General features: G+C 41.5%; 1 protein-coding gene across 3 annotated transcripts in view; it reads left to right on the plus strand.

Annotated features, from left to right (window-relative positions):
• The first annotated feature begins 128 nt into the window (after nt 1-128).
• Nucleotides 129-12,289, plus strand: part of CAB39L (calcium binding protein 39 like) — a 68,033-nt gene continuing 55,872 nt past the window's right edge. For 2 of the 3 annotated variants that reach the window (XM_080375105.1, XM_080375109.1), the window contains exon 1: nt 2,665-2,791. The gene's annotated coding sequence lies outside the window, so the exon portion shown is untranslated. Of the gene's footprint in view, nt 689-2,664; nt 2,792-12,289 lie in introns of those variants that run through there. The other variant, XM_080375110.1, reaches the window with a different exon arrangement.

A 12,289-nucleotide genomic window follows, 5' to 3' on the forward strand; every position in this document is an offset into this window, starting at 1 on the left:
CCGGGTTATAGCTTTGCGGCGGCGTCTTCTCGCTCATACGCATGCGCGAGGCGGGGCCAGGTCCCAGGAGCGAATCGCCGTGCGCGGGAGGTGGGCCGCTCCCCTGGGGACGAGCGTCTTCCTTTGGCGCGATTGGCTGCGGCGGGGGCGTCCGTGCGCGCGGCGCTTTGGTGGGGGGGTGGGGGTGTGCGGAGCCGAGAGGCCTGCGCTGCGTCCGCCATCTTGGGCCGGGGCTGGCTCTAAACTCGTGGTGGTGGAGCGGGCTGGGTGCGGTGGGAGCGTCGCCATTTTGGCACAGTAGCGCTCGGGCGGCGAGGGCGAGGGGTAAAGGGCTGAGCCAGGCAACTGATCCGCTTGAATGAGCGGTAGGCTGCGGGGATGGCTCCGGCTGCTGTTTTGGGCCTGGTGGGGCCCGCCCGACCTGAGGGGTTGGGGGATGTGGGCCCGCTCTCAGCGTGTAGGGTGAGGCCGTGTGCCCCTCTGCTCGCGTCTGTGGGGCTTCCCACACCCCGTGTGGAGTCTAGGCGGTTGCTAGGCCCCTGGGGGAAGTTGCCTTGGTCAAAAGGGTTCTGGCAGCTGGCTGAGCTCAGTGAGGCTGCAGGCACACGGGTGGGGAGCATTGGAGAATGCAGGTGTTACTGAGGGATGTTTGGGCCTTTGATTCCAGTCCTCCACATCAAAATACTTGGTAGGTGAATGAGTTGCTTAACTTGACTGCTGGCCCTTGCAATTTGCCTTTGCTGATTGCAGCTGTATCCTATTAAGTGCTGAATTATTACTGTCATTTTGATTCAAAGTGTGAAAATAAAAGTTTACGTTGGCTTTAAAATTTTCAGCGGTATTACTTTCCAAGTGTTTGTGTTATGGCTAAGTAAAGGGATTTTTCAGAGGCAAAAATGTAATGTGCTTTTAAAAGATGGGGAGGGTGGTTTGTCATTGCTTTTTTATCACGTCTTTTTTTTTACCCTCCTGTTAAACTGTAGAGATAAACTTAACACACTCCAATAATTGTCAAAGCATTTCCAATATTGTGGCTGTTACTACAAGTATTTCTTTAGTTGGGCGAGGGATAGAAATTAAATTTAAGTCTGGGGAGGAATGCAGTGTTTACATAACTTGGAGCTCTGGTCAGACCCAGGATTCTGCAGCAGATTTTGATGCCCAGCATCTGATTTCTACTATAAAGCCTTTTAAATGTTTACATAGGGATCCCTACATCTGTGCCTGTGTTTGAAGTTCATTGATTAGTGTATGAGTACTGCCTAACTCTACAGCGAGAAATGAGACAACCAACAGTAACATTGTTGGGAACAGGTGGTTCAACATTACTGATGCGCTGACAAATCTCTCAATAAAAATAGTACTTTTCAAAAGTGAGATTTCTTTCCTGTAATTGTTTATTTAAAAATTAATTACAAGCTTTTCTTGCTCTGGGAATGTACTGCATTATGAGGTGATGATTGCAGGTTAAGTAATTTCATTTTACTGAATTACTAATACATGTCTGTGCAAATGAATATTGAGTGTTATGAAACACTTGTGTTACAAATTGTATATGAGGAATATAGATGAGAAAGATGGAGCCCAGCATCATCATAATTGTATTAATTGTAAGTTATTTTAAAAGTAGATTTCCTCATTAAGTTTTTTTTCCTTAAATGCCTGCTAAATGACCTCCTGGGTTTGTCTGCATGCTTTCAAATTGTGTGATAAGCATTAATCAGCAATATGGGGATGATACACTAATCTCATAAACAATGAGTATTGTTAAATAATTACGGTTTGGTAATGGGATTGTATATGTCTGCTTGCTCGACATGGCTAGGGTGATGGTGTGACTGGGTTTTTGTGATGATAAAGTTGACATATGCTTCATGGTCTTGAGCAGCAAATGGACTCGAGCCTTTTTCCGGCAATAATTCATTGAAATATAAGTATTGGGAATCTAACCACAATGACGGTTTTACTTGGAAGCAGTCGGTGGTGTTACCCGGCAGCACTGAGGAAAGCAACCCCTTTGCTCGGAGCAAGCCACTGGAGCTTACTCTATCTGCCATAGCAGGATCTTTTGCCTGGCACTTGTCAGTGAACACGCACTGCTGCGGTCTGTGGTGGTCGCTCATGGCGAGGCCTAGCTCTAGAAAAAAGATGAGGGAAGTGCCAAGACTGTCCTTGGAGGTTGATGCAAGGAATCTACTAAAATGAAATTTAGGACCGATTGGTATCAGGATTTTGCATTCACACATATGCAAATGAGCTATATGTCAGTGTGGTTGGAAGTGCGGTTTTCGGTGTTGTAGCAAGTGACTGCGGAGGACATGTACTGAAGAGGGTGACACTGGTGTAATCTGTGTTACTCCTTATGAAGTGCTGGTAGCGCTCCAGAGCTTTTATTAGCAGCTGGGAGGGATGGAAGAAGCTGGAAGCACATGACTGCACGCCTCTAAGACAAAAGAGAAATTAGTAATATATTCTGCTTGTTATTTGAAGCAAAAGGAATGGGAAATACATCCTTTTTAAAACAAATTTAATAAGGAGGCAGTTTTGAAACTTACTTCTTTCCCTGTTTTTGCTTTTATCTAGAAGTGTAAGATAGCCGTTCTGCAACATAGCAGCAAATTCTGCCAGTGAGCCAGTAAGCTCAGTTCTTCCCGAACTTGTTAGGTGGCAGAAGCTCACAAGCGATGCTGATGACACATCTGAACAACCTGCTGGCAGCACTCCTCTAGCAGCCGTATAAGCTTCTTGGGGCTCTGCAGTTTAGACGTGGACTGACTAACTGCATCTAGAGGTGAGGATAGCCCATTGCACACGCCTACCCATTTGCTAGGTGCACCTTTGTTAGGGTGACAATGAAAGGGCTGACTGTCCTGGTGAGCGATTGAGTTGCTGAATTGTGCTTTTGTGTTACATAGTTCTGGTTGTATTTAGAGACTTCAGATGAATGATTGCTTAGACAGGCAGACTGCAAATGGCTACTTTGAGTGGGAGGAGATGAAGCTGGCCCAAAGTTGTCTTCTCCATGGATGTTTTTATTATTTTGAATGTGGGGTGAGGATTTGGATGTTTGCTCATATGGCCAGATAGGCTTGGGTGAGCTACAGAGACTCCGGTCTGACTCCAGATAACAGCAAAGCAGTCAAAGCCATCAACTGTGGAAAGCCATGGGCATTTGGAGGATGTTTTATAATTCTCATTTAGCTTTTTGCCCTTTTCTGATGGGATTGGCTTATTGCGTTATTGACCCTTTTCTTCTTAAAGTATCATCATATCAACTGAGTATTTTTACCAGCTTCTTCCCTGTCACATCCTCCTTGTTATCCTTATTGATTTAACTTGCTCCTTTATAGGTAAGTGCCCATACCTCATTCTTTCAAAATGCAACTTTTATTTAATGTTCTGTTTTATTGCATGATCAGTTTAAGTATGGTTCCTTTTTCACATATCTAATCTATCTTGGGTAAGATAACAGATCAGAGAACTGGTAATTTTATACAGATCATAGATAATTGTTTCTTTACAAAATGTGTTCAGTGTGGCATCTTTTGGTTTATCTTAAAAAATTTTGATTCGTTATTTATGAAGACACAGGGTAATATTCCCTGTAGGTGCATTGCTTACTAATCAGGTTTGTCACAGACTGTTTACAGGCCCTCAGTATGTTTTGTGGTTCTGTTGCTATTGTAGATACGTCGTTTTAATTAGGTTATTTGGATATTATTTTTTTCCAGTTACTAAAGAAAGGGGAGATTTGGGATCTCTGAGAAGCCTGTAAAATGATTTTTGTTCTACCTGTAATGAAAAGCACATTTGTATTTTGGGCAACTAAAAGTCAAACAAATTGTCCATTTGAAAAGTGGAGCTTCTAAAATCATAGATTGTTATGGTCCTAAGGGAATCTTAAAACACAGGCAGAGACTGGCAATGAAAAGGAAAGGAAAAATTTGTGTCATTGTTTAAACAATACACTTCTTTCATGTGGAGGACCGAGATGTCTGTTAATTACCAACTGGCTTGAGAGTTTTGGAGTCTGGCCCAACAGGCTGAAACTGTTAACCATCCACTAGCTGGCATATCCTTCAAGGTCTGCATTTGGAGGCTGGTAATGTAACGGGTTTCATCTTTATAGATGTTTCTGTAGTAGAAACATTTTCAGTTTTAGCTATATTTCTGTCTTACAGTCCCAGTATTCATTGCCAACATAGATTCCAGACAGTTGAGTGAACACAGAAAGCAAGGACTGGTTTAAATGTTAGATAATGTCAGACCAAGTTGAACAGCATGCGTTGTCTTTGCTGTGCCACGGCCCCACCACAATACACTGTTCAAGACCTAGAACTGTGTCCTCTAATTTGGATGACTTGGATGAATTGACAAGTTCTGAAAGCCTGTGATTACAGTTGCACTTGAAAGGGCCTGAGGTCTCTGGAAACCAGGCAGCAGATGTCTGTGATGAAAGGAACCCAAAATAAATGGATGCCTAAAAACCTTTTTATCTTCGTTTCTCCATGGGAACATAACTATATGTTTATCTGAAATAAATGTTCAGGGGTATTTTCGGAAGTAAAGCTAGTGGTTGTAAAGTATTCTGACTCTTTTGATGGACTCTGTGCATTTGCATGCCAATTAAAGTATGTGTACCAAGTATTTTCATTAAATGAAGATGTAGCAGACAAAAATTTCTAAGCAATCTTTAAGAGTTAGTGAACTTGTGGTGTTCCCACTCATAGGACATGTTCTGTGGAGTGCTCCACAACTTCTTTTTGATTTGCCTTTTATTTTTTAAATCAAAGTGTAGAGGAAGCTGTCCTTGTGATGCCAGGTGATGTAAGGTTGATTGGTCAGTGCTGGTCTTGATAGCAGCTATACAAAGGCAAGGGAGTGAATGTGTGGCATAGAATTGGACCTGACCTAATAAAAGCCATCAAAAGGAGGCATATGGCAAAAACTTGAAGTCATTATTGTGTGTAGATGGAATAACTGCATTCAAATAAAACTGAAACCTGTAAGATTTCAAATATACCAGCCATAGAAAACAGGGTAAATATATGTCGTGATGTAGGGGCTCAACAATAGGGCTCTTGAAATGAATATTCTGGACTAAGTAGTCCTTAGTTGCAGCCTCCTGTGGGAAAACTAATTTAGCTGAAGAAAACCCCGAGGGTTTTTTTAGCTGATTGTTTTTCCTGATCCAGTTCACTATGCCACATTAGCAGCTGGTTTGGCTTAACTTTATAGAGATGTGGAAACTGGCAGTAATGTATGGAGAACAGGAGGAACAAGGATGTGAGGCAGTATTGTCCTATTAATGTTTATTGCATTTGGTTTTGTTAATAAGCATTATAAGGGGCCAGGGAAGCCACAGTCCCCTGAACATTTTAAATTGGCACTGGCAAAGAAAGAAACAGTTCTGTTCACCCTGTGCTGTTCAGCCTTCTCTTGTTCGTTTGTGTCATTGCTCAGGACACTGATTGAGGTTTGAAAAAAAAAAAGGTTACTTATTTGGCTCAGCTAATTTTATCTGAATAACTTTCCCCTTCTAATTTGCTGTGCAGCCACTTCAGTATTTCTTCTTCTTTCAGGGAACTGAGGGCGTACTAGGTGCAAAATGAGCATCTGGAGATAGATTGCTTTTTAATTTGATCGTTGGTGTCATTGATCCCAGTTTAAAGTGTGTGTGCAACTACTTCTTTAGTATAAGCGAAGTGGTGGCATGGGCAAAACACTTCCTGTGGATGGTCTTCATCGCCCAGCAGAGCTGTCCTAAGCCTGGACCTCTCTGCATCTTCAGTTGTGCTAGACCAAAAACCCCTCCTGCTTTTTACAGACAGTGGAGGTGAATGGGTTTCTTTTGGAGGTGACTCAATTTAACTTTGAGTTAATTTCTGTAAAATTCTTGAATGTCTGGAATCAAAGAAGCTATGTTGGAAATGTACAAGGCATCTGTTCAGCAGCACTGAATGAGAGAAGTGAACTGTGGGTCCAAACCTTTGCAACCCTTTTTCATAAGCAATGTTACTTAAGTGACTGTAATATATGAATTATGCACTCCTTTCACAGAAGTGGATACATATGCTCTTTGTTACAAAGTAATACCAAAACAAATTTATATTGCATGCAGATTGACATTTAAAGAAAACACAACAACAAACTTTAGTAAGATTGAGTGCAGCTAGACAAATACATTTCATGTGTATCTGCCAAAAAAAAAGAAAGAAAATGTCCACCAAATACAACTGGTTACCTTAGTTTAGTATGCTGATATGGTTTGTCAATGTGATGAACCAGTTATGTGAGTTGTAGTTTGGTAGCATGTTTTAAGTGCAGGATTATTTTTAAGATTATTTGATTTTGTTAATGAATTCATAGCAAAGTGCTATAACCCTTACATTAGCAGATCAAGAGGTATGGTTGCAGCTTGTGTGCAGGAGTGAGGATAATAGGATGGGATGGTGGTTTGTTTTTTTTTTTCAAACTGTTTTTGCCACCACATATTCTAGAAATATTTTAAAATTGCATCACCCATCCTCCAAAAAGGTATTCATGGATGGATGGATTGTTTCTTTTCTTTTGTTCTTTTAGTGTTGTAGCCTCGATTGTCCATGTTAGAAATGATTGATAAAGGTAGTTCCAAAGATTTAAAATCTTACATTTAGTAAGACCCTCCACAGTTCCTCTCACTTCTCCAAAAGCTGCATTTTTATCAAATACAAGAGGGTTTTGGTTTTTTTCAGCTGTTAAATTTTCAGGGTGTCTAGCAGGCTGTTCTGTCTCCCTCTTCAGTTGTGCTGTTCCTAGAACTGATTCAAGGGAGGTGATGGCAGTAAGGGCTAGACTTCCCCAGAGGTTCTTGGGGTGCATGGAAGATAACTTCCTGACACAGCTGGTCAGTGAACCAGCCAGGGGAGATGCCCTGCTGGACCTGCTGTTTGCAAACAGGGAAGGACTCGTGGGTGATGTGGTGGTTGGAGGATGTCTTGGGCACAGTGATTGTGAGATGATAGTTTTCAGTTCTCGGAGAAGTATGCAGGGGGGTCAGGAGAGCTGCTACCTTGGACATCTGGAGGGCCGACTGGCCTGTTTAGGAGCCTGGTTGACAGAGTCCCTGGAGAGGCAGTCCTGAAGGGCAGAGTCGTCCAGGAAGGCTGGGCATTCTTCAAGAAGGAAATCTTAAAGGCGCAGGAGCAGGCTGGCCCCATGTGCCAAAAGATGAGCTGGCTTAGAAGACCAGCCTGGCTGAACAGAGAGCTTTGGCTGGACCTCAGGGAAAAATGGAGAGTTTATGACCTTTGGAAGAAGGGGCAGGCAACTCAGGAGGACCATAAGGATGTTGTGAGGTTATGCAGGGCTAAGATTAGAGAGGCAAAAGCCTGGCTAGAACTCAGGCTGGCCACTGCTGTAAAAGATAACAAAAAAATGTTTTTACAAATACATTAGAAACAAAAGGAGGGCTGAGGACAATCCCCATCCTTTATTGGATATAGGGTGGAACGTTGCCGCAAAGGATGAGAAAGAGGCTGAGGTACCTAATGCTTTATTTGCCTCAGCCTTTAACAGCAAGACCAGGTACCCTCAGGGTACTCAGCCCCCTGAGCTGGAAGACGGGTATGAGATGCAGAATGAAGTCCTCACAGTTCAGGAGGAAACAGTCAGTGACCTGCTGCTCCCCTTAGACACGCATCATAAGTCTATGGGGTCAGATGAGACCCAACCAAGGGTGCTAAGGGAACTGGCAGTGTGCCCAGTTGGCCAAGAAGGTCAGTAGCATCCTGGCTTGTATCAGGAATGGTGTGGCCAGCAGGACAAGGGAAATGATTGTCCCCTGTACTGGGCACTGGTGAGGCTACATCCTGAACACTGTGTTCAGTTTTGGGCCCCTAAATTCAAGAGGGACTTTGAGGTGCTGGAGTGTGTCCAGAGACGGGCAACGGAGCTGGTGAAGGGTCTGGAGCACAAGTCTGGTGAGGAGCGGCTGAGGGAACTGGGGGTGTTCAGCCTGGAAAAAAGAGGCTCATTAGAGACCTTATCGCTCTCTACAACTACCTGAAAGGAGGGTGTAGGCAGGTGGGGGTTGGCCTCTTTTCCTGAGTAAGAAGTGATAGGATGAGAGGAAACAGCCTGAAGTTACACCAGGAGGGGTTTAGATGGGATATTAGGAAAAATTCCTTCACTGCAAGGGTGGTCGAGGATTGGAACTGGCTGCCCAGGGATGTGGTTGAGTCACCATCCCTGGAGGTATTTAAAAGACATGTAGATGTGGTGCTTAGGGACATGGTTTAGTGGTGGACTTGGCAGTGCTGGGTTAGTGGTTGAACTTGATCTTAAAGGTCTTTTCCAGCCCAAATGATTCTATGATTCTATTCTATTATTCCCTTTTTGGCAGCAATGTAAACTTAAAACAACTCAATTGTGAAACAACATCTTTAAATTTTTTTTACAGCATGAGTTAAAAAGAAAACTTACATCTCAGTAATGTTTGTGCCTTGTTTCCTGTTGCAAGAGACTCTACTTACAGTGAATAAAGTACTGCTCCATAACTGGACTTTGAAATGTGGGGACAACTGAGTGACAGCTATTGGATTGGATGGTCTTTAATAAAGACCCCATGTCAATCTAGCACAAAGGCACTAGTACAGATTTATACATACAGATTTATTGCAGCAAGGAATACAGTTCACTTGCTCTTAAGCGTGGGAAAGAAGTTGTGTGGGGCTTTTTAAGTAAGGTGACTGGAGATTCCTGAACACGGAGATATTAAAATTACGTGGAAAGAGAGTTAATTTCCAGCAGCCATAGCAATCCAAGCAACATGTAACATTCAGCTCTTTGTTGTGCAGGGAGGCACGACTGTATCAGCTTTCCCTCAAGCATACCTTTTAATTGTATACTCTCACTTTCTGCAGTGCATTGGCAGTCAGGCAGCTAACTTTCACTTCTGCAAATAAGGAAAAGATTGCCAGTTCATGGTGGTCATTCACTAGGTGTTGCTTTTGGATACAGGAGAAGCTGTCTGCAATATATGGTTTATTTGTTGTTAGAAATAAGACATCAAATTGAACTTCATAGGGTGAGGGCAGGATTGCAGGGTGGTTGTAGACCTCTGTTAAGGCAAATATTGTGTATATCACATAAACCCTGGGAAAAGTCTGTGGTTTTGGGGTGGGGTTTTTTAATTATTTTTGTTTGGTTTGTTTGGAGTTTGGGTTTTGGGGTTTTTTGACAAATTGGTTTAAGCAAATGAGCTGAGTAAGACTGAACCTTCTAAATGCAAGCTTATTACATAGGAATTGTGCTTACCTTTGGTCCTACTTCTCCTCATCTGCAGGTCATTAATAGGTCTTGTCTTGTACATTGCAATCCGTGTTTAAGTTTGTAACTGCCTGGGACATCTGTACTGCTCTATTGCAAGCATCGCACACAGCCTTGGGCAAAACAGGAGAGTAAAAGACAAAGTGCTTTGGTCAAAGGCAGTTTGAGTGAAGACAGGTTTGAATGAACTCTGAGGTCAAGTTGGCTTGGTAGTCTTTAGGTTGTGCGTTGTTTGGAGAAGGTTTTTCCCTTCAAAACCCCAACATTAATGTAAGGAGATAGATGCTGCTGCAATTCATCTGTGTTCCACCCTTTTGTCAGAGAAAGGAAGATGTTGCCAGAGGATTTCCCAAGATACCCTCATGCTATGCTAGTTTCTTGGGCAGGAGTTAAATGCTAAGAAAACATTCACAGAGATGTTGCCCATTGTTTTTCCTCTTTCACTGAACTCCCTGCCCTGTAAACTGAGTATCTCCTCATCATGGTTCATAAGGTCTCATTGCAGTTCATAAGGTCATGGGAGAAGATGGCTGCAAAACTATGTGACACTTACATCTTTGAAGGCAAAAACCGTAAGGGACTAAGCAAATTTTCTGTTCTGCATGATGTGATATGCTGTTACATCACTAATATACTTCTAACATTGCTTACAAGAGTGTCTCTCAAATTTGGAGAGGAAAAAATGTGAGAACACGTGTCTATCTAGAATGTGCAGAGCTGAATGTGAAAAGATAGTTTAAGCAACGGAGGGGTCCTGTCGATTTAGAAGTGGTTCAAGGGCAGCAGCCAATATATAGGAATAAGTACTTTTTTATAAAGACAATTAAAGAAAACCTTCCAGATTTTCTTTAGGATCTAGGGCTAATAAGGAAACATTCTAAAAATACTGGGAACAAAAAGAACAGCAACATATGTCTGATGGCTGTGCTGATCTTGTCAGCAACAATGCTGAAAAGACAGAACTGTTACGTACATCTGCCGTGAGAATGAAGCTGAATATTACAAATAATCATGTAACCATGAACAAATCCATCATATTACAGCAGGAAATAAAACCTGAACTTTTGTGTTAGAAATTTGTGGAGACTGAGGAATTGTTTTTTTAAAATGGCTAATGTAAAACTGTCCAAAATTTTAAGGATTGTCATGTAGCAAATGCTATTCAAGATGATGAATAGAAAACAGGTATTATGTCTAGTATATCAATTAGATTTGTATATCAGTATACAAATATATATTTGGCTCCTGAGAATGTTACACTCAGTGAAGAATCCTTGAATTAAGATGTATTTTTGTGATGTTCAGTCATTGGATGTTTGCAAAACAAACCCAACCCCAAATGAATGCACAGTTGGAAGTAAATGCAAAATCCTGACAGTTTTATTAAGGCCATGTAGAGTAGAAAAATGACATGATGGCAGAGCCTCGTGTATTTGATTGAATTAAAGAGCATGTTAGCTGACTCTTTTGAAAGATGGACTCCAAGCTTTGGAAGTTAATCGCCATGAAAAAAGACTGGGTGCACCTTAATGACGAGGAACAGTATCCAAAAAAATACTGCTGCAAGGTATTGAGACTGACAGGCAACAGGCAGTGGACAAGACACTCCCTGTAGAAAAGTGAGCCTGACAGTAATTGAATACAATGAATGCACAATAAGAGATTTCCTTTCCAATATTATTGACCCCACTTCTGGAATATAATCGTTTGATTCACCTCAAGATATATTTTTAAACTGAAGTCAGTACGTGTTGTAGGTGTTGGAGAAATGTATCTACACACTTGATAGCAATGAAGTAAACTCTGAGTTTGAAGTTATTTGATTATGTACCTATGCATGAACAAAATAGAGAGCCTTCAAAGAGCATCCATTTGCAAATACAAGAGTCATGATGGCAGGAAGCAGAAAGTAAAAATAATACAAACTTGTGTAAAAGCAAAAAATACTGGAAATGGTAACTGGTTAACTATTGTACTAGCTTATTGATGGACTATATAGGTGCCCCAGCACTTGAAATTAATGTCAAGATCCAAGATCTTTTAAAAAGCTGCTCTTGTTCAAGGAGATGTTGAGCTACATCAGACGATTCATTTTTTGTTTGAGAGCCGGAGTAGATCTTTCAATTTTTAAATACACTTGTTGGTAGTACCAACATTCATTTCTTGTTTTGAGAAGAGGCAAAAATCTTCCCATTTTTTTTCCAAATGAGGTCTTATTTCATAAGTCTATAGGAAGCATATAGAATCTGTCTTCAATTTTGAAGAAAAGCAAGTTCTATGTAAATTGTCACAGATTCTTATTACTTGCTACTTTTAAACTTCCTAACCATATTATCTGTATTTTATTTAAAATAAAATAGTAAAAACAGGTAGTGTGGGTTTTGGGTTAAATAACAAGGTATTAAACAGCTCTAGGTTTTATGTCTTTACTTGGCTCATACACAGCTGTTTGGATACAGGTCTTTGTGTGCAGAAATCTGTCAACTGAAGTTCTTATGCTTATGAAAGTAATTTCATCCCATGATGACAGCTAGTATAGACTGTCTTGCTGGACTGGCATGGGAAGTTGAACTGGCATGACTCTTGCTAGGTGACCTTCTCATGGGATTCGGCCTGCTTTCAGAAAACTGGCCCTTTCTTCTCACTGGTACTTGGGTAGAAAGTCCAAAATTGGCAATAGTTTGCTTCAAAAAGCACTGCTGTTTTTAAAAGAAACTATTTTGGGACTTTCTCTTTCAATTCTGTTATCAGGCCTACAGCTCTGACTCCTTGGATTTGGGAATCTCTGTTTGATTTAGTAGATAGGAAATTTTGTCTCCTTGTGAGGTTAGGCTTGGACATGACATTGAGGAATGTCATATGAGAGCTAGAGAATTGAGGTCCTGAATGCATATATAATTTTAGACAATGTGTTCTGCAGGTGTTCAGACTCAGAGAAGTTCTCACTATGATACAAGATTGTTTTTGTTTTGGTGGGGGG

Source organism: Falco punctatus, assembly GCF_963210335.1.
Source record: "Falco punctatus genome assembly, chromosome: 2".
Taxonomy (NCBI): Eukaryota; Metazoa; Chordata; class Aves; order Falconiformes; family Falconidae; genus Falco; species Falco punctatus.